Raw genomic sequence first — 21,931 nt, forward strand, 5'->3', positions numbered from 1 at the left:
CGAGTACCACGGCTTTGTAATCGACCAATCAGCAAAATTTTCAAATAGACCGTAAAAGCATTGTATGTGTATAATTATTCGCAATGAGAGTGGTACATCTGTATGTTTGAATTGCTAGTGTTGAGGTGTCTTTTGGCTGTTGCCGTTTGAAAACTAGTGATTCAGCCTTATGTTGTTTTAGCCTTTTGATGCATTCAGCCTTTTGTAATTTCAGCCTTATGTTTTTTCAGCCTTTCGTAATTCAGCCTTTTGTACGTAAAGCTAAGTTTCCAGATACTAAGTAGAGCGCTCTAGTAAAATAATTATTCCTCCTTTTTCCGCAAGTAATTTTGACAACTGATCTATATGGGGAGAAATGTCACTTTTCCTTACGGAATAATAACACGGAAAATCTTCAGAAATGCTTTAAAAATATGCAATCAATCACATTATAAGTGAAAAGTGGTAGTTTATTCGAAACTAGTTTAATACAACATTTGTTCAATTCTTTGACTATTAATGACTACTAAGCAATTTAATGAAAAACTCAATTCTATAAAAAAAAAATTGCAAGCAGAAATTTTATAGCAGCAAAATTTGTTCCCAGATCAAAATCTTAGGACTCTGATAAGTATTTAAAAACCAATAAACTATCAAACAAACCTCAAAAACCTTTGGAGGATAATATATGTTTATGTCTTAAAACGTGACAAATTTATATCAGAATTGATTCTTAGGACTCTGATTAGCATTGTAAAACCAATAAGCTTTATTTGTTTATCGTCCAAAGGTTTTTGAGGTGGAATTGTTAGTTTATTAGTTTTAAAATGCCAATCAGAGTCTTAAGAACCAATCCTGATTTAAACTTAATGCTTGGTGACACTAGCCGCACGACCATGAAGCCACTATCTCGTATTACAAGAAAACTCAGTTGAGAGAGATTATTTATGTGAACATGCTATGGAAATGAGGGTCAATTCATTGCTCAATTAAGCAAAATCATATTTTTTTCATTCACGTTATCAATTTCTTTAATATGGCGACGACCATAATGAGCAAAAATGAAACAAAACCAAGTATACTTTTATAATGACCGCAATAAACCTAGTAGTGCCATAGTTTCTGCTTTGCCACCAACAGATGTTGTTACTAATCGAACAGATCGCCATCTGTTGAGAGTTTGAAAAACTTTTTCGATCTGAGTCTTGTAACAAAAGTTATAACCTACTGATCGTCTGGTGGTACTTAAATTTAAACCTTTATAAGGCAGTGGCAACTATTTCGCCACCTACTGTATTTTGTTCTGTTTTATAACAATTTATTTCGTTTTTATTTGTTTACGCAAAATTGGGATTATTAACAACGCCTGGTATTTTTTTGGTACTAAACAAAGCTTTAAAAACAATTTGGGAGCCATTTGTAGTCTAAAAAGGCTAAATTTGACCGCGTGTAGAACATTAGCTCAAACTTATTGTGAAATTAGAGATTTGGAGAAATAATCAAATTATGGGTTGACATGAGCTGAACTACCTAATCCACTCTAAAATCTTTTTGTTGAGGTCAAAAGACGAAAAGTACCCTGAACGGGCAGTGGCAAGAATATTGCCACCAGCGCTGGTGGCCTAAACGGGCAGTGGCAACTATATTGCCACCTAAGTTTTTGAGAGTTTCTTTCATACAAAAATTGTTTAGTACATGTTATTATGTATATAATCATTTACATAATAGTATCAGGTATCAGTAGGTCGGCTCCAGAGGCACGTTCTCCTCCGTTTGGGAAATTTGTGCCATCGCCATAAACACGAGCCTATTCATCATTTACCTGAGGGAGAAGGGAAGGAAGAAAGGATGGGACAGGGAAAAGGACAGGTAATGGAATAGGGTCTTCATACACGCATAAGCGTACCACAATGGGTTCACATGGCGTCCTGAAAAGGACACTGTAATATCGCATAAGCGTACCACAATGGGTTCAAACAGCGCCCTGAAAAGAGCACTGTGATATCGCATAAAGCGTAAAGAAAGCCTATAGCTCTTTACCACAGCGGGTCAAGAACAGCAGAATGTCCTGCAGATTCAGGTTTCTAAAGTCAGTTTCACTTAATAAGTGTTTACCGAGTACTCGGAAACGCAATTGCACAAAAACTGGACAGTTACATATTAAATGATACGAAGTTCCATAATCGGATTCACAGCTATCACAGGCAAATGAATCAGCTTGCTGAATATTCGCCATATGATAACTGAGTCGGCAGTGGCCAGTCAATGCTTTGACCAGCATGCTGCAATTTTGCTTTGACAGATTTGTAAGATACTTCGCCACCCTTGGAGATGGCTCAGTACAATACAATTTGGTTTGACGACATGACTCCAAACTATTCCAGTATTGTCTGTGTTGAGTAGCAGCCCAGGTGTGAATCTGAAGCTTTACCCAACACTTCGATATCGGAATAGCTGGCTCAGGGCCAATGAAGTCATGTGATGCTCCAATGCGAGCTAACTCATCAGCCAATTCATTTCCAGCGATGGAAGAATGGCCAGGTACCCATACAAGGTGAACAGCGTTGGCTGAATTCAGCTCCTCGATTTGAGTTCGACAAGCGATAACTATCTTCGACCTGGAGTTGGCCGAAGCAAGTGCTTTAATAGCAGCCTGGCTATCTGAACAGAAGTATATTACATTGCCCATTACGTGCTGCTGAAGTGCTGATTGCACTCCGCACATAAGAGCAAAGATTTCGGCCTGAAAAACGGTGCAGTGTCTACCAAGTGAATAAGACTGATACAGCCTTAGCTCACGAGAATAAACACCAGCACCTGCTCGACCTTCGAGAAGGGAGCCATCAGTGTAACATACGATGCCGTCTGAAATACTTCTCTCCAGATAACCAGATGTCCACTCTTCCCGGGAAGGGAATTTTGTGGAAAATGTCCTATATGGAAAATTACAAGCAATTGTAAGATCACTTGGAGCAAGGACAACTTTGTCCCAATTCACCAAAAGTGGAAACAACGTGGTGTGTGTTGAACTGCGGTTCACAGGAGTTTCCTCTAGTAAACCGAGTACCCATAGACGGTAAGTGCAAGAAAGTGCTTCTTGTTTGAGATGAATGTGTAGTGGGGCAACGTCAAAGAGAACTTCGAGCGCTGCCGTAGGAGTTGAAGAGAACGCTCCAGACATCGCCATTAGGCACATCCTTTGGAGATGGCCTAATTTTGATTGGACCGTTCTCACTTCGCCCTTTTGCCACCACACAAGACATCCATACGCCAATATTGGACGAACAACAGTTGTGTAAATCCATTTGATACACTTGGGTTTAAGACCCCAAGTTGTACCAAAGGTTCGCCGGCATTGCCCGAAGGCCATACAAGCTTTCTTGATTCTGAACTCAACATGAGGTGTCCAGGAAAGCTTGGAATCAAGAATGACTCCAACGTACTTTACCTGTTCAGTCACATTGATATCAGAATCAAAGAGACGTAAAGGTCGAACACCATTACGGTTTCGCTTTTCCGTGAAAAGAACAATAGATGTTTTACTCGGATTTACCGAAAGGCCATATTGGCGACACCAACCCTCAACTACCTGAAGAGCGTTTTGCATCAGGTCGAAAAGGGTGCTGATGCACATACCGACTAACAATGTTAGGTAGTCGTCGGCAAAACCATAAGTAGGAAACCGCTATTATTGAGTTGCCTCAATAGCGTATCTGCTACGAGATTCCACAAAAGTGGTGACAAGACTCCCCCTTGGGGGCATCCACAAACACTCAATTTCCTAATCGCCGCTTGACGCAATGTCGCGAAGAGATGTCGGTTTTTGAGCATTTGGTGAATCCAATTGGAAATCATTGGAGATATACCATGACCCCGTGCGGCTTCCAATATGGCATCGAAAGGCACGTTGTCAAAGGCACCCTCGATATCTAAGAAAACACCCAAGCAGGATTGCTTTTGAGCGAATGCCTTCTCGATATCGTAAACAACTTTGTGTAAAAGAGTCACAGTGGACTTTCCAGATTGGTAGGCATGTTGGTTCACATGAAGAGGCACATTGGCCAGATAAACATCACGGATGTGATGATCGACAATGCGTTCTAAGCATTTCAGAAGAAAAGAGGTCAAACTGATAGGTCTGAAGCTCTTTGCTTCTTCATACGACGCACGACCCACTTTCGGAATAAATTTTACAGTAATATCCCGCCAGGATTTGGGAATATACCCTGTAGCAAAACTGCAAACAAGTAGTTGTTTCAAAACATGTTTGAAATAATCAAATCCCTTCTGAAGCAAAATAGGATAAATCCCATCTGCCCCGGGAGATTTGAAAGGAGCAAAGCTATTAAGTGCCCATTCAATCGATTCTAAAGTTATGATACTCCGAGCCGAAGCTAAAGAATCATAACTACAAGAAAAGACATCAGGTTCATCCGAAGACGTAATATCCACACATCCAGGGAAGTGTGTACTGAATAAACATTCCAAAACTTCCTCATCAGAGGAAGTGAAATCACCATTTGGCAAACGAAGTTCGTTCACTTGAAAATCCTTAGATTTTGCAAGGATTTTGTTCAATCGACTGGCTTCACTCAGACTGGAAACATTTGTACAAAGGTTTTTCCAGCCGGATCGTTCAGCAGACCGAAGAGCTTTCTGGTAGGCCTTGCGAGCCGACCTGAAAGCCTCCGATCCAGCCGAACGTCGTCTGTTCCAACTCTTTCTACATTGTTTCCTGAGCTTGGCCAGATCAGAGTTCCACCAAGGGGTTCCTCTTGTGGTCTTCACAGACCGCAGAGGGCAAGCTTCTTCAAAAGCTTCCATGATGAAGGCCGTTGTAGTATCAACGGCTTCATCTAAATCACTTGGAGTGTCAATTGATGGTGAGTATCCATGAAATTTGGCTGCAACCAAATCGGTAAAGAGATCCCAGTTAGTTGACCGGGGGTTCCTGAAACGCAAAGTTTGCGAAGTAACATTCACATGTTCAAACAAGATGTAGCGATGGTCAGATAAAGATTCTTCATCTGACACATGCCAATTGGTCAGCTCGTGACTAATTCTGCTAGAGCAAAGAGTTATGTCTAACACTTCCTCTCTAGCAGATACCAAGAAGGTTGGGCGGTTGCCTATGTTAAGTAATCCAAGATCTGTACTACTTAAGTATTCCATCAAACTGGAGCCTCTCAAATTGATGTCTGAGCTGCCCCAGATTATATGGTGAGCATTAGCATCACTACCAACAATTAGCGGAAGGCCTTTTGAAGTGCAGTATGCAATGACTTGCTTGAAAGCATCCGTAGGGGATGGTTCATCATGCGGTAAATAAACCGAACAATAAACGTATTTTCTGTTGAGGTTTCCAACAGATACATCGATTGTGATAGCACATACATCTCTGGTAGTTAGTTCAGAGATGAGTGTAGCAACGATTGCGTTGTTGACAAGCACACATGCTCGAGGCATGACACGTGAGTTTGCCATTTCATTTTTACTGAAAGTAGCAAACACCGGATTCACAAGGTTTCCTAGATAGAAATTCCCCTTACGAAAGTAAGGTTCTTGGACTAACGCCACTTGGGCTGTACCATTTTGCATAAGTCTACAAAGATTGATCGTTGCTGTTCTTTTGTGCTGAAGATTGATCTGAGCTATCCTAACCGTAGCCACTACCCAAACTAGGCAAGATTAAACTCTTAACAACCACAGCACAACAAAGAACAGCAACAATAAAGCCAGATCGGTATCGATTTGAGTGCGCCAAAGGCGAGGATGCACAGAATACACTGTGTAAAACGCATAATGCGAAACCATATAGGTGAAAATTTAAACTAATTAATAACATCTTCATAATCCCGCCCTTATTCAGCCTCAAGTATGAGATTGAAGAAGGGCAGCTGATTGTCTCGGAGAAACACAAGGTCCACCGCACTATTGCTCCGGTTAGCGCAGTAAGGGCAAAATACTGTGGAGGGTGCCCTGGTACTCCACAGGCTCCGTTTGCGATTAGGTTTTTATAAGACCCCCCTAACCATTCATTCCTAGGCACGGTAAGCGTAAAGCCGCATAACACCATGAATTAGGGGTCACCTGATTAGTGGACTCCTACCACTGGAACAGGCGGTCCGTAGTGCTATTCTTAGCCAGTTGAACTAACCGCTACCGACACTACACAGCTATCTAGGCTGATCGGGAAAAGAAGTTAATATTAATGATCAGCTTCAAACGGGCCCGAAAAGCCGATTAGCATTGTAAAACCAATAAGCTTTATTTGTTTATCGTTTATTTTATTTAGCTTTATTTGTTTATGTTTTTGAGGTGGAATTGTTAGTTTATTAGTTTTAAAATGCCAATCAGAGTCTTAAGAACCAATCCTGATTCAAACTTAATGCTTGGTGACACTAGCCGCACGACCATGAAGCCACTATCTCGTATTACAAGAAAACTCAGTTGAGAGAGATTATTTATGTGAACATGCTATGGAAATGAGGGTCAATTCATTGCTCAATTGAGCAAAATCATATTTTTTTCATTCACGTTATCAATTTCTTTAATATGGCGACGACCATAATGAGCAAAAATGAAACAAAACCAAGTATACTTTTATAATGACCGCAATAAACCTAGTAGTGCCATAGTTTCTGCTTTGCCACCAACAGATGTTGTTACTAATCGAACAGATCGCCATCTGTTGAGAGTTTGAAAAACTTTTTCGATCTGAGTCTTGTAACAAAAGTTATAACCTACTGATCGTCTGGTGGTACTTAAATTTAAACCTTTATAAGGCAGTGGCAACTATTTCGCCACCTACTGTATTTTGTTCTGTTTTATAACAATTTATTTCGTTTTTATTTGTTTACGCAAAATTGGGATTATTAACAACGCCTGGTATTTTTTTGGTACTAAACAAAGCTTTAAAAACAATTTGGGAGCCATTTGTAGTCTAAAAAGGCTAAATTTGACCGCGTGTAGAACATTAGCTCAAACTTATTGTGAAATTAGAGATTTGGAGAAATAATCAAATTATGGGTTGACATGAGCTGAACTACCTAATCCACTCTAAAATCTTTTTGTTGAGGTCAAAAGACGAAAAGTACCCTGAACGGGCAGTGGCAAGAATATTGCCACCAGCGCTCATGGCCTAAACGGGCAGTGGCAACTATATTGCCACCTAAGTTTTTGAGAGTTTCTTTCATACAAAAATTGTTTAGTACATGTTATTATGTATATAATCATTTACATAATAGTATGCGTTGAGAACTCTTCTAGTTTTCTTGGCCTTATAAAGGGATAACATGTAAAGGAATAACATCAATAATAAAATCTCAATGTTTGACAAGATTTGCCAAGGGTATAATTTTTTCCACATGTATGAATCGCTGTGCGGTCTTGACAAAGTTTTTCGATACATCTTGGGTTATACTTCAACATCATCGGTTATAAAATGTAGGGCAATTTTGAACAATGTTTAAGAAAAACAAAAAAGTACACTACACCGTCTTCAACAAGAGGCTACTCAGACTGAACGATCACCAATATTAGGCAACGGACAACACACGAAACACCTAATGGTTCAGTCATGGGTTCAATGGAGAATTTTCCGTTTGACGAAAAGTTTCCACCAACTGAATCTTAATCCGTTAATATTGCGCGTGTTGTGATTGCAGCAAAATGTTGATTTCTGGTCCATAGTACAATAGCTGTAGTTGTAAAGGCGTGAGTATTCAGTACCATGCTGAGGATGACAGATTCGATTCCCAGTCGGTCCAGAACTTTTTCGAACAGGAAATTTCATTGACTTTCTTGAGCATAGAGTACCGATAAAAATAATGAGATCTACACGTCATGTAAATTTCTGTTTAGTCATGTAAATTTGTGTTATATGTCATGTAAATACACAGAGTCGTGCTGAATTACATGACATATAATGGAAGTTTACATGACATTTTATTACTTTTACATGAGATGTCATGTAAACTTCTGTGATATCCCACGCTCCAATCATGTGCATCATATGTCACAGAATTTAACATAAGGGGTACTCACTAAACAGATTAAATTGCTGCGTAAGCTATGATTTTCTGCTTATTTGAAATGTTTCAAGATTTTGCGAATGAAATAATCAAAGATTGCCTTGGTGATCGCGAAGTTTCGGCACCAACATTTCAAAAGGGCGTAACTGCATTTACAACCAAAGCCTTCTCACAAAGCTGTGGAGCGTATCCCATCCCTCTCGAGCAATCCACTAGCACAAACAGAAAGATAAAATCCTCCTCTTTCGATTAATGGATGTGAATTGCGTGAGATGAATGAAATACGACCCACAGCTCTGTGAGAAGGCATTGGTTCCAAAAGCAGTTACGCCCTTTTGAAATGTTGGTGCCGGTTTAATCACGGTGTGTCTGGTAGAAGAAATTTATTACAAAAAAATAAGCATCGCTAATTTTTACGTTACGTGAAAGTTGACGCTACTAGCTTTCATTCAAGCCCAACATCGAAATATTCCATCGGGGGAACTTTTTCATACAAAAATTGGGTATGTTTGTTAAGTAGAAATAGGGATTAATTTGGAACCGTTCATTTTGTATGGGGAAAAACAGTATTCTGAAAAAGTTGTTCGAGATCCCTCGGTGGATTTTTTTGAGGGACCGTGCAAATGAAAGCTGGAAGCCTCTATTTTTGAATAGCGAAAAATGTGGCGATGCCTAATTTTGTGTTATAAACCTTTCCCATACACACGCCGTGTAATCAGTTTAATCAGTTTACGCTGTTAAGTGAATCCCCCTATTCTTTTTTCGATCTGTGAGTATATTCGCCAATCAGACGAAATACACATGCAGAATGATCATTGGCAGAGGACTTTAGGCTGAGATGCAGGCTTGATCCCAATCAGGATGTTTTGCCAAAGAGAACAAGAAGAAGCAGTCCAGTTTATTTGTTATTGGAAAATCTTTGCTCAGAGTGTGTACACGAGTGACATATAACAGAAATTTTTTATGTAAACCGTCATAGCTGGATGTTTACATGACGTGTAATTCTCATTATTTTTATCTGTGTAAATGAGCTACATAACTACAACAACCCAATCATAAATATTCCACAAGGCTAAAAAAAGACCCAGTGATTCTTCCCGAAGGATTCAGGGATGCCTCCAGGAGATTCACCTGTGATTCCTCTAGAAAATACTTCAGGGATGCCTCCAGGATGATTTTTTTTTCAGAAGATCTCTCAGCAAGACCTCAACAGGAGTACCTTCAAAAATTCTTTCAGGAGAAATCAGGGATGCCTCCTATAGATACAGGCACGGATGGGATCATTCATTTGCAAGTGGTAACTATCGCTGAGACCGTCCCACTATTTACACCATATCTTTAAAAATGTTTAAGGTGGTGATTTTCTGAAAGTCCTCCTCAAAAATGTAAGAAAAATGCATTTTGTTAATCAATTTGATGGACCCCCCGTTAGTTAGAGCCACAACCATTTTTGCGGACCCCTCGATTTTGATCAATTGTTGTCTCATTTAAACCGTTATAACTCAATAGTTTCTCCAAAAACCACCTCATAACAAAAGGTTGTTGAAAAGAGGAAGGATAGAGCTACTATTTACAGTTACAAAAACATGGGTTGGCCATATTGATTTTGGCCGCCATCTTGGACTTATATACCAAAACTGTTTTTTCACCATGTTGGCAACCACCGATCTTCAAAATTTTTGCGTCAATCGAAGTGCAGATAACTTTTGATAGGAAAAAGATACATCTCTAAATTTTTGATATATTGTGTAAAAATGTCCCCGCTTTCGATTGACGCAAAAAAATTTTAAATCGGTGGTTGTCAACATGGTGAGAAAACAGTTTTGGTATAAAAATCTAAGATGGCGGCCAAAATCAATATGGCCATCCCAACTTTTTATAACTGTAAATAGTAGCCCTATATTTCTTCTTTTCAACAACATTTTGTTATGAGGTGGTTTTTGGAGAAACTTTTGAGTTATAACGGTTTAAATGAGCCAACAATGAATTAACTACATCGGCTGTTTTCCTACTCTCCGCATCGACCAATGTGGCGCTAGCTTCTATGCGCGAAAAATCGCTAAAAGTAACTCGCAAAAATATTGTATGGCGAATACCATCTAAAGGCAAATTCTTCAAAGTGGAACACATTATTCGAAAAAAATATTTGGTAGTGGTTGTGCACAATGGTGACCACTATTAAGCCTACCAAATATTTTTTCGGGAAAAGCTTTGTATTTCAAGTAATTCAAGTTTAGATGCATTTCGCCATACAAAATTAAATTGATTTACTCCTGCTGATCAACTGTGGCTGCGCGCAAAGCGGGTAGTCCATTGATCAAAATCGAGGGGTCCGTAAAAATGGTTGTTGCTCTAACTAACGGGGGGTCCATCAAATTGATTAACCAAATGCATTTTTCTTACTTTTTGGGGGGGGGGGGGGAACTTTCAGAAAATCGCCGCCTCAAACATTTTTGAAGACATGGCGTAAATAGTGGGACGGTCTCAGCGAGAGTTACCCAATCATTTACAATCACTTGCGAATAACTCGCTTCAGAAACATCGTAGCAAAAATTAATGTATGAAGCACTTTTTCATTTTTGTTTTACCTGAAACTTTGTAGAACAATGTACTAGCGTAGCTTCAATAATAAAGTCAACAGAAGGCAGCAAACGCAACTCTCCACGGCGTGAATTTAATTTACATTCACTACGTGGAGAGTTGCCTTCACAGCTCGTTTACGAATTTGGTATGCGTTTGCGACCCTAATGCTATTCGGCGAACTTTCAGATAAAACTACAAGGTTCAATCCATCTATACATAGTTTTTTGATAGAATTTATTTATTTATTTATTTATTTATTCCGTTAATTGTTGCAGAGTAAGGCAAATTCCTTTTAAATTACTACAACTAGTTTAGATCAGTATGAATTTCAATTATCTTATAAACTATAATCTTATCAACTATAAACTATTTCCCTAATTTTGCTGTGTTTCTCCATTATAGTATGTAATGCAATCTCGCCTAAATCCATATAGTGTACGATTATTTTTGATTTGAGTTGGTAGCATGTTCCATATAGAAATACCCCTCACAAACAAAGTGTTTCCGTAATGCGTAGAATTGTGGCGCGGAATAATCAGGCTTCTGCCTCTAGAGCTACGGAAAGGCTGTAGTTTCTGATATAAATAATTAGGAGAATCAAAATTCATTATTTTAAATATACACAGAACTGTACGCAATTTCAAAAAATCCTCGAAAGAGCAACCCAGCAACTAATTCTGGAGATGTGAGACACTAGAAAAACGAGTAAGATTATAAACGTATCTTATGCAATTATTTAGTGCAACGCGTAATCGGTTGATGGACCTTGCTGAAGCATTTAACAGGAATTCTGCGCCATAAATAAAATGAGGCAACACTAGCGATTTGAACAGCTTTAATTTAACATCCCTACTCAACATGCTTGAAGATAGCTTTAATTGGCGTAAACTTCCATAAATTTTGCCGCAAGTGTGACTTATTTGACTGTCCCATTCAAGATCACTTGTTATAACAAACCCAAGATTAACTGCTCTCTCGACATACTCAATTGGATTTCCACCAAGAATAATGGGTGGTTTATGCTCAACCAGACGCGTTCGTGCAATACAGATTGCCTTAGTTTTTTCAACATTTATTGGAAGTAGATTTCTGGTGGACCAGACAAGTATTCTTTCGAGGTCAGCGTTCATTAATCGTACTATGTCATTTATGCCTAGACTAGAAGAGCAGATGTAAAGTTGCACATCATCAGCAAACATGTGTATCTCACAATGCTGAAGTACGAAAGGTAAGTCATTGATGTACAACGAAAACAGCAACGGTCCTAGAACGGATCCTTGGGGTACTCCACTTACTATATTTATTGACTGAGATAAATGCTCATCAATTGATACACTCTCCTCTCCTCTACTCTTCTTGGCGTAACGTCCTCACTGGGACAAAGCCTGCTTCTCAGCTTAGTGTTCTAGAGCACTTCCACAGTTTTTAACTGAGAGCTTCCTCTGCCAATGACCATTTTGCATGTGTATATCGTGTGGCAGGCACGAAGATACTCTATGCCCAAGGAAGTCAAGGAAATTTCCTTTACGAAAAGATCCTGGACCGACCGGGAATCGAACCCGTCACCCTCAGCATGGTCATGCTGAATACCCGTGCGTTTACCGCCTCGGCTATATGGGCCCTGCAATTGATACACATTGCATGCGATTTGTCAGGTAAGATCGTATTAGCTTAATTGCAGACCGGGAAAAGCTAAAATTATGGGAAAGCTTAAGCAGCAGTTTATTGTGGGATATTCGATCAAAGGCTTTCGAAAAATCTATCAATAATAGCAGAGCTCCATAGAAAAATGCAAACGCTCCATAAAAAATTGAAATTGTACCCATAGAAAATTGAATATTGCTCCATAGAAAAATTAAATTGCACCATAAAAAATTTAAATGGCACCATAGGAAATAGATGAATTCTCCATAAGTATTATCAAACTGCACCATAGAAAATATGAATTGCTCTATGAAAAATTGAAAATCCTCCATAGATAGCATATTCTTATAATTTAATTCGGCAGGGCTGAATTACTTTACATTGCACTGCTTTAGTGGTGCAAATGTTTAAAGTTATGGAGTATTTTCAATTTTTTATGGAGCAAATTGTATTTTATGTGGTGCAGTTTGCTAATACTTATGGAGCATTCATATATTTTCTATGGTGCAATTTCTATTTTTTATGGTGCAATTTAATTTTTCTATGGAGCAATATTCAATTTTCTATGGGTACAATTTCAATTTTTTATGGAGCGTTTGCATTTGTCTATGGAGCATTTGTGTTTTATTATGGAGCATTTCAGTATTATTTATTGGTGCAAAATTTCACTTTAAATGAGAATTTTTTTTGTTTTATCGGTACATTGTTTATAAAGTATGGAACGTTTTCAATTATTTATGGGTAACATTTCACATTTTCATGGAACATATGTTCATTTTTTATGGAGCGCTTTTTGATTTTCTATGGAGCATTTGCAATTTGTTATGGTTGCATTAACCTTTTGCCCAGAAAAAAATGGTATTTGGCAAAGTTAACATTCAGTGCTTTTTTACAGCAGAATTATTTAATCTTTTATTTCTTTTTCTTCTTGTCATAACATCCCTACTGGAGCACAGCCTTCTCCTAGCTTATAGCAATTGTTGTCTACAGAAGACAGTTGACACTGGTTAGCGCAGTTTAAATCATAACATCTAACTTTAGCTGTCAACGAATGAAAATGAACCAACATCTGATTGACAAGTATAGACACTCAAACTGTTTGAATTGTCTACGTTTGCGCTGCCATTCCACTTTAATTTCCAGAGCCTAATCTCTAAAGAATCTCTGGAGGAATCTTAGAAGAATGTTCGGAGAAATTTTCTAGAGAATCTACCCGAGGATATACGGAACGTAACCCTCAAGACATTCCCGAAGGGATCCCGTAAGTAGTTTCTGCAAAAACCTTTACAGGAGCTCCGGATCAATCCCTTAAGTAATTTCTGAAAGAATCCTTACTGCAATCTTCGTAGATATCTGTAGAGGCATTTCATTAATATTTTTCTGAAAAAGCATTGAAAGAATCCCTATTGCAATCTTTGAAGAAATCTCCTTGAGAAATCCATGAAGAACATCCTGAAAAAAGTACTGGGGAAACATCAGGAGCAGTTTAACCCTTATGTGGCCGACAGGGTACCCGGGTACCCAGCGCCAATTTAAAAAGCACGGTGTAGAAAAAAACAAAAAGTTTGTCGGACACATAACGGTTAAGGAGAAACCATAGCAGAAATTAATTTTTAAAGTCTAGCATGAATTCCAGAAGCATTTCTAACAAAATTTTCTAAAGGAATTTTAGAAGCAATACCAAGGGATTTTCGTAAAGAAATACCAAGAGGTAACCCTGGAAAAATCTCAAGCGGGACCTCCGGGAAGTCCATAGAGAATGCCCAATTGGGAAATCTAACAGTGGAATCATAAAGAAATCTCTAAAGGAATTCTTGTATGAGTAATAACTGAAGGCATCAATAGAGGAACATTTTACGAAATTCCTAGAAGGATCCCTGAAGCAACCCTAAGGGCCGATTTCTTCACCTCGGCTTAACCGGTAAGCCAGGCTTACCCATATAGTTAAACCTGGTTTAACGCTTAAGCCAGGGTGAAGAAATCGGCCCTAAGAGGAATTCTTGAAAAAATCCATAGGAAAATCGCTAGATTTATTCATCAGTAGGTTGGCTCCAGGGGCACGTTCTCTTCCATTTGGGAAATTTGTGCCTTCCGTAAATTTATTCATGGACAAATGGACGCAGTAATTCATATAGGAATTATTTCAGAAGTATCTACAGAATACTCTGAATACATCACTAGAGGAGAATTTCTGAATGAATCTCATAGGGGTATCATAGGAAGAATGCATGAACAATTCTTAGAAAAATATCTGAAATAGAAAATTTCTTGGAGAAACTCCAGCAGAAGTTCCTGATCTATCCAAATAGATATGTATGGAGGAATGCTAGCAAGATGTCTTGAAGGAATCGCTAGGAAAATCCCTGGATAAATCCACGTAGCAAATGCAGGAGGAATTATTGGAGAAATCCTTGGAGAAACCCCTAGATACATAGCTGTAGGAGTTCATGTAGAAAATTAAAAAAAAATGCTGTAAGAATATTAGCAAAACTTTTGGAGGAATCCTAGCAGGAGTTCTAGAACAAGTCTCAAGAAAAGCTTCTGGAGAAACCACAGGAGGTATGCCTGAAAAAATCTTAAAGGGACACACCTTAATGAATCGTTAAAAAATCCCGGAAGAATTCCTTTAAAAACTTCCGGCGGAATTCTTGGAGAAATAGCAGCAGAAAATCTTAAAAGAAACCACGCAAAAGTTCTTGAAGGAATCGCAGCAAGATTTTTTTGGGGAATCCCATTTCGAATTTCGTAAGGGTTTCTAATGAATAAAATTCTGACAGAAATTTTTGAAGCAATCCAAGCATGAAATCTATAATAATAAATCTTAACCAACATGTAAAAAGGGCGGAACAACCATTGCATGTCTCAACTTCTCCCACCCCGTCTAGGCGTATTTCAATTTATGTATGCAAACTTTTTCCGTTATCAGATAGAGGGCAGTCTGCTCTATCTGTTACTGGCCAGAGATTACATGAAAAATGGGCCAGTGCTCAGAAGGAAGGGGGAAGCAAAAATTCGAAATGGTTGTTGCGCCCTTTTCAAATGTTAGTCTATCTGGATCAATCCAAACTATTAAACCTAGAGGAATCCCAGAGATGCCGGAAAGAAGTAAATGGATTGACTTGTAATCACAACAACAGGCAGCGTTTATTGTTTGTTCTGTTCCTGAGGAAGTTCAGAAGAATAGTCTTTAAGCCCATATAGCCGATGTGGTAAGCGCACGTGCAATCAGCAAAACCATGCTGATGGTGAGGAGTTTGATTCCCGGTTAGCTCAGAATCCATTTCATAATCGACATTTCCTTAACTACCTTATGTATAAAATATCTCCATGACTACCACACGATATATGTACAAATGCAACATAAACATTGGCTGTGGGGGATCTCTGTTAAAAATTGTTAAGGTTCTCATAAAATCTTGAATAGCTGAGGAGTAGGCTGTGTCCCAGTTGGAACGTTACGCCAAGAAGAGAGAGAGCTAGAATCTTTTAGCAATTTAAAACAACATTGGCGAGGGTTGGGTGCTAAAAATGCCTCAATGTGTTAGTTTGCAAAACAAGTTTGGCCATTTTCAAAAGTTACACGAGTTTTGTTCATTGCGTAGCTTTTATATGACGCCTAAAGACATCAACTGCATTAATAATGATTATAAAGTTGAAATTCTGAATGAAATACAAATTTATTTTTTTACTTCAAAAAAGGCTGACAAAATCGGGTCAAAAAGCTGACAAAATCGGGGGTAGACAAAATCGGGGGTAGACAAAATCGGGGGCTGACAAAATCGGGTCCCCACTGTATCAGTGTCTGAGGATAATTCAAATACAACTCTTGAAGCTTTTCGTATAGTATCTCAGAGCAGTCATTCCGAGGAGGGTTATAGACAGTGCAGAGCAAGAATCTATCGTTATGATAAGAAATTTCAAGAAAAATATATTCTATTCGGTTACTATCTATGCCCATCGCATATTCAGATTTAGATACACATTTACATTTCAAATCGTTTCTATAATATACACACACTCCACCACCTTGGCTATACGAACGGTCGTTTCTTATAAGACTGTAGCCATCAATTGCGATTACTCCATCCGAGATGGTGCCATTAAGCCAAGTTTCAGATATACATATTATATCAAGCTTACTATCTTGAGCGATGTTTTGCAATTCGTTAAATTTACTTAGATTTCGTGCACAAAGGCTTTGCGCATTCAAATGACAAATATTTAACTTGTGTTCAAGCAAAGCACAATTCATTACTATACGAGGAATATTTGAGGACACATTTATGTTTGTGGGAGCAGCAGAACTATCATCCGACATTTAAGAAAATCATAAAGGATGGAATTGAGCGAAAAGGCATTACCCACACAAAAGGAGAAACAGCAAAAACAAATAACAGTGAGCGAGGATTTGAATTACTTTTGGTACTAGGATTTTTCATTAACATCATTACTGATCTGCGGTTTAATTGAAGGCAGTAAAAAAATATCATCAATCAAAGCTTTAATCAATCACCAGCCATAGTTCCATCAGCATAAACAGCAACAGCAGTCAGTCGGTAGCAGCAACAGCAACAGCATGAACAGCAACAGCAACAGTATGAACAGCAACAGCAGCATAACTTTCAGGAAGGAAGAGTACAAGGAGTATAATCAGGAACGGAACCATGGAATCATAGGAAGGAATTTTGAAAAACTTGGTGGTAGGGTTATCTTGATAAAAAAAATGACTTGCAGGATGGAAGAGATCACAGGATATCCTGGGAAAAGAGTCACGGAAAAGTTTTGGTAGGAATACAAGAGTGATCATTAAGGAAATGTTTTTTGGTTCATTTTAGAGCAGCTCAAATTGATCCATAGAAAAGATCATCTGTGGTTCGGCTTTAGCATCACATTTCACGTACACAACGCCGTCCCTAGTGTAAACAGAGTGTAACTTCCCAGCTTTTTTCAGGTTGATCGCGTGCGTTTTGATTTTACGGCCCAACTCCGTCAGATTCTCATTCAGGTACACTCTGCTGTCAACGTTGAACCCAATATGCTGTAACGATAGGTTACGCATCTTCAGATACCGAGCGTAGAATTCATCGCGAGCGAATTTAAATGCAAACTGCAGCGCAATAGGTGGTGTAGACCCCGGTTTGATAGGAATACGAGCGAGACGTTTTGCAGTGACGAGAGGCAGTCCACCTTCGGCATAACCCAAGGCTGTAGCAATCAAGCCTACAATGCGATCCAAGTTCTCAGCTATCACGAACGGTACCCCAGAAAGCAGCAGGTCATTAGACTTTTCGGCATACATGATTCGTTCACGATCCAGAACAACGTCTGAACGAATTTCACTAACCGCATCCGAAAGACACTTCACCTCAACAGAGCATTTCGTTTTGAATTCCTGGATATCGGCACGAAGAGTAGAAATTTCACCCTGGAGCTTGCTGGTATTATCCTCGACGTGTTTGTCAGTTTCATCAAACCTAGATTGTAGCCGGGCAAATAAATCATCCAATGATTCAACACGTCCATCTCCCGCAGTCGATGACAACGATGATGTTGATTTGGTTCTCTCCATTGTCTTCCCACTCTGAGTGAGTGGCTGTTGTTTTCCATTCCCCGATCGAGTAAACATGACTGCTACCGTAGAACAGTTTATAACAAGTCAGCTGAGTACCGTCACAAATGGTCGATGAAGGGACTAGAGTTTTTGGCGATAATCTAGTATTTAACCAATTTTAATCGAAGAACTTGATGCTTTATGGCTTGTAGACACCGTGGTTGAGTTTATGTAACAACCAAAGGGAGTGATGAATCGGTTTAAAACAGGATTTTCTTCAACTAAAACACGAGCCGAAAACTTCACTCGTTATCCACGCACATCCCTTCAGAAAATGCTTCTGAACTGAGATAGTATCAAGTGAACGTAAATCTTTGCAAATGAATGATCCCATCCCTGGATACAGGGGATGGCCAAAATATTTGGGATAGGCAACTTTTTTTCTCTCACAAAAAAGTTCAAAACGTTGTAACTTTTCAAAGAGTGCATCAAAAATTCACAAATTTTGACTGTTTGTTAACCTACTATATGTGCATCATTGGTAATTTTCAGCTCGATTGGTTAATCTTTCGCGAAGCTAGAATCGTTCTCGTAAAACACTATTTTTTAGACAACTTTTTTTTGAACTGTCATATCTCGGAAACCAGTGAACTGAATTTAATGAACTTTTTAACGTTTATCAACAACACATTGATGCTTATCATGTCATTAAAACATAGGTACTTTTTGAACGTTGAAAAAAGTTATCATGGATTGAAACTTTTTGGATCTTTCTCGAAAAAAAGTATTTTTTTACATCAATGTCATTAAATTTTAGTGTTGATATCCAAAGTTTTTCTGCTTCTGTTCTGAAGATATCTCTGATAAGATATATTAGAGCCTATTTGGATTGAAAGAATAACACATTTAGTAATTTTTGTATGATACTGTAAATTTGACTAATTTTCCTCTATATGGGTCTAAATGTCAAACCGGTATAACTTTATTCATCGTGAAAAAATATTACATTTCATAGCGTCGTATTAAGTATCCATATAATGTTGGTAAACGTTAAAAAAAATCATTCAACTCGGTTCATTGGTCGCCGAGGTATGACAGTTCAAAAATTAGTTGTCTAAAAAATAGTGTTTTATCAGAACGGTTCTAACTTCGCGGAAGATTTAAGCTCAATCGAGCTCAAATTTGTACTAATCATGCACATATAATAGGTTGACAAACAGTCAAAATTTGAGATTTTTTGAAGCACTGTATGAAAATTTATAGCATGTTGAACTTTTTTGCGAGAGAAAAAAAAGTTGCCTATCCCAAACATTTTGGCCACCCCCTGTACATCAGAGATTCATCCAGAAGATCCTACAGAGATTTTCATAGGAGGTCCTTCAGAGATTAGTCTGAGAGTTCCTTAACGAATTCCTTCAGAAGTTCCTTCAGGAACTCCTACAGGAGTTTTTTTAGGAACTAGTCCTGGAGTTTCCTCAGGATTCCCTCCAGGAGATCTATCATAAATTCCTGGAAATTGTTCAAGAATTCCTCCTGAAATTCCTTCGGGGATTCCTCTTGGAATTACTTCGGGATGCCTCAAGAAAAAAACAGTTTCAGAGATTCTTTCAGGAGTTCTTCTAATGATTGCTCGAGAAGTTCCTTCGGTGATCTCTCCAGGAGTTTCCTCAGGGATCTCCCTGAAAGCTCCAGGAGGATTCAGGGATGCATCCATGTGTTCATTAGGAAATCCTTCAGAAGTTCCCTAAGCTATTTCAACGGGAGTTCGTTCAGGTATCCTTCCAGAAGTCCCTTTAAAGATTCTATCAGGAGGATTCATAAATGCCACCCGGAGATCCATCAAGAATCCCGTGAGAAGTTTCTTCAGGAATTCCTGCAAGAGGTCTTCAGAAATTAGTCTAGGAGTTCCTGCAGGGATTCCTTCTGAAGTACCATTAGAAATTCCTACAGGAGTTCTTTCCAGTAGTTTCATCAGGGATTCCTCCAGGAGTTTCAGGAATTCTTGCAGATGTTTCTTCAGAAATCTCTACAGAAGTTCCTCCAGAGAATCTTATACGAAGATCCAAGGATACATCCAGGAGAATTCAGGGATTAGGGTAAAAAATATAATTTGGACATGTATATAATTTGGACATGCACTGCGATGTATGCCTTTTTCCGGAGAGCTAATAAAAGTAGATACTTCTGAATATCGACTATTGGATCAAACAGACTCTATTCTGATGACTTACGTTGAAAATACGCTTAACAATTAAGAATTTATTACAAAATTATCGAAAATGTAAAATGTTTCACTAAAACCCCTCAAATGCACAGGTATGCAAGACGACATACACTTCACAGTCACATACAATAATAACCTCAAAATCGTTGATATAATAATTGTAAGAAATTTAAAAGCCATATCGCAATGAGAACTGTTCAATAAAGAAGCATTGGGCAGCCAATCTCTTAACATTCATCTAGAACGCCTAAAATAGGTGGTGTCCAAAATACATTACAAGTTTTCTACTGTAAATATATTTTGGTCATCTGACGAACTACATGGGGATGCTGTGCGATTGCATACTTGGAGGCGTATTCTGTGGTTCTGGCGATATTTCCTCGATTTTAACAAAAACTGTAATAGTTATCAAAATAGATACCTGTTAAGCGGAGAAATTTGATTATTTACACGAAATTATTAGTTAATTTATGCTACTTTCATGATACAGCTGTATTCATGGCTAAACATGGAGATAATTGCCCTGTCCAAATTATATATACCTGAGGGTGTCCAAAACATATATTCGGTGTCCAAAATGCAATTCTAACAGGCGATTGGAAATCGTGATTTTATCAGATAAAAATGCGTTCGTTAAGCTTTTTATCACCAGAAACGCAAAGTACAGTCATATTATAAGCGTAATAGTAACTTTGCAAAATAATCAATTCCTTTCTAAGGAAGCTAGGGGACGATTTTTCTAACGTTGTCCTCAGCCTGTCCAAAATACATGAATTACCCTACCCCTGAAGTTTATTCAGGGATTCCTATATAGGAGTTCCTTCCAGGATTCTTTTAGGATATCCATAGGGGATTACTCGAGAAGTTTCTCTAGGAATTCTTTCAGAAGTTCTTCCACTCCTGGGGTTCTTTCAGATTGAAGATTGAGATTGAGATTTTTCCAGGAAGACTAATATACCTCCATCAGAGATTTCTCCAGAAGCTCATTCAGAAATACCTACAGAGGAGTTCCTTCGGGGAATCTTGTAGGAGTTCCTTCAATAATTTCCTTAAGATTATAACACAGCAAAACGAAAATTAACTACTGCTCTGCCTCAAGAGCAAACTTATGTGTATTTGACAGATTTTGAGCCGCTGAATCCAAATCCGAAGTGAGATTTGCTCTAGCACGTTACAATTTTGAGCTACACTTCTGGTACTTCTGGTCGGGTAGTAAATAAATGTGATAGAGCGTTTGAACAGTTGCGATATTGAGTATACATATTGATCCTCTGCAAAACCACACCTACAACTCAGACCTCATTTCTCGGTATCAAAACGGAATTACAGCACCATAAATTGCTCGACACTATCATATCCTCATCAGGACCGGCAAACGGACGGCCTCACCCATCGCGAAAAGCCAATTCCTTTTCAAACCTAGGCGTGTCAGTCTATCCATTCGCCACCCCACCTCCTGTGCCGGCTGCAGCCATAAACCGATAAAGAAAGACCTCACGCGGTTTACACGGCGAGCAAAACTAATTTGATCGCACGATGACATAAAACAAACTTCCCCTTCCTTCGGATATCTAGGTCTCTCTTATGGAGCCATCGCCGTTTAGCTTTCCCAACTTTCCAAACACTACTGCTGACTCTGCCTCTCACTCCGGCCGTATCCTTCTTTGCGTCCGTTCGATGGTTACTTAATTGGCTACACCTTATCCTGCTGCGAAGAAAAATGCCATCCGATTCCTTCCCCAGTGTCCTGTGTCCTCCCAGCTGTCCCCGCCTCTGAACCAATATAATTAAATTAAGTCCATCGAATACGATAGGAAAAACTAACATTACGATAAGGAATGGGGCGCTAATTTTCCTTCCCGGAGCGCGATTTGGATAGGGAATTAATTTGGCTAATCACTGGTCGTCGAAGAACTT

At 38.7% G+C, this 21,931-nt stretch overlaps 1 protein-coding gene across 2 annotated transcripts in view; it reads left to right on the plus strand.

Moving 5' to 3' along the window:
* Positions 1-21,931, plus strand: part of LOC115253526 (chaoptin-like) — a 256,460-nt gene that overhangs the window by 204,000 nt on the left and 30,529 nt on the right. The window lies entirely within an intron of this gene.

This window comes from Aedes albopictus, chromosome 1 (genome assembly GCF_035046485.1).
Source record: "Aedes albopictus strain Foshan chromosome 1, AalbF5, whole genome shotgun sequence".
NCBI classification, from domain to species: Eukaryota; Metazoa; Arthropoda; class Insecta; order Diptera; family Culicidae; genus Aedes; species Aedes albopictus.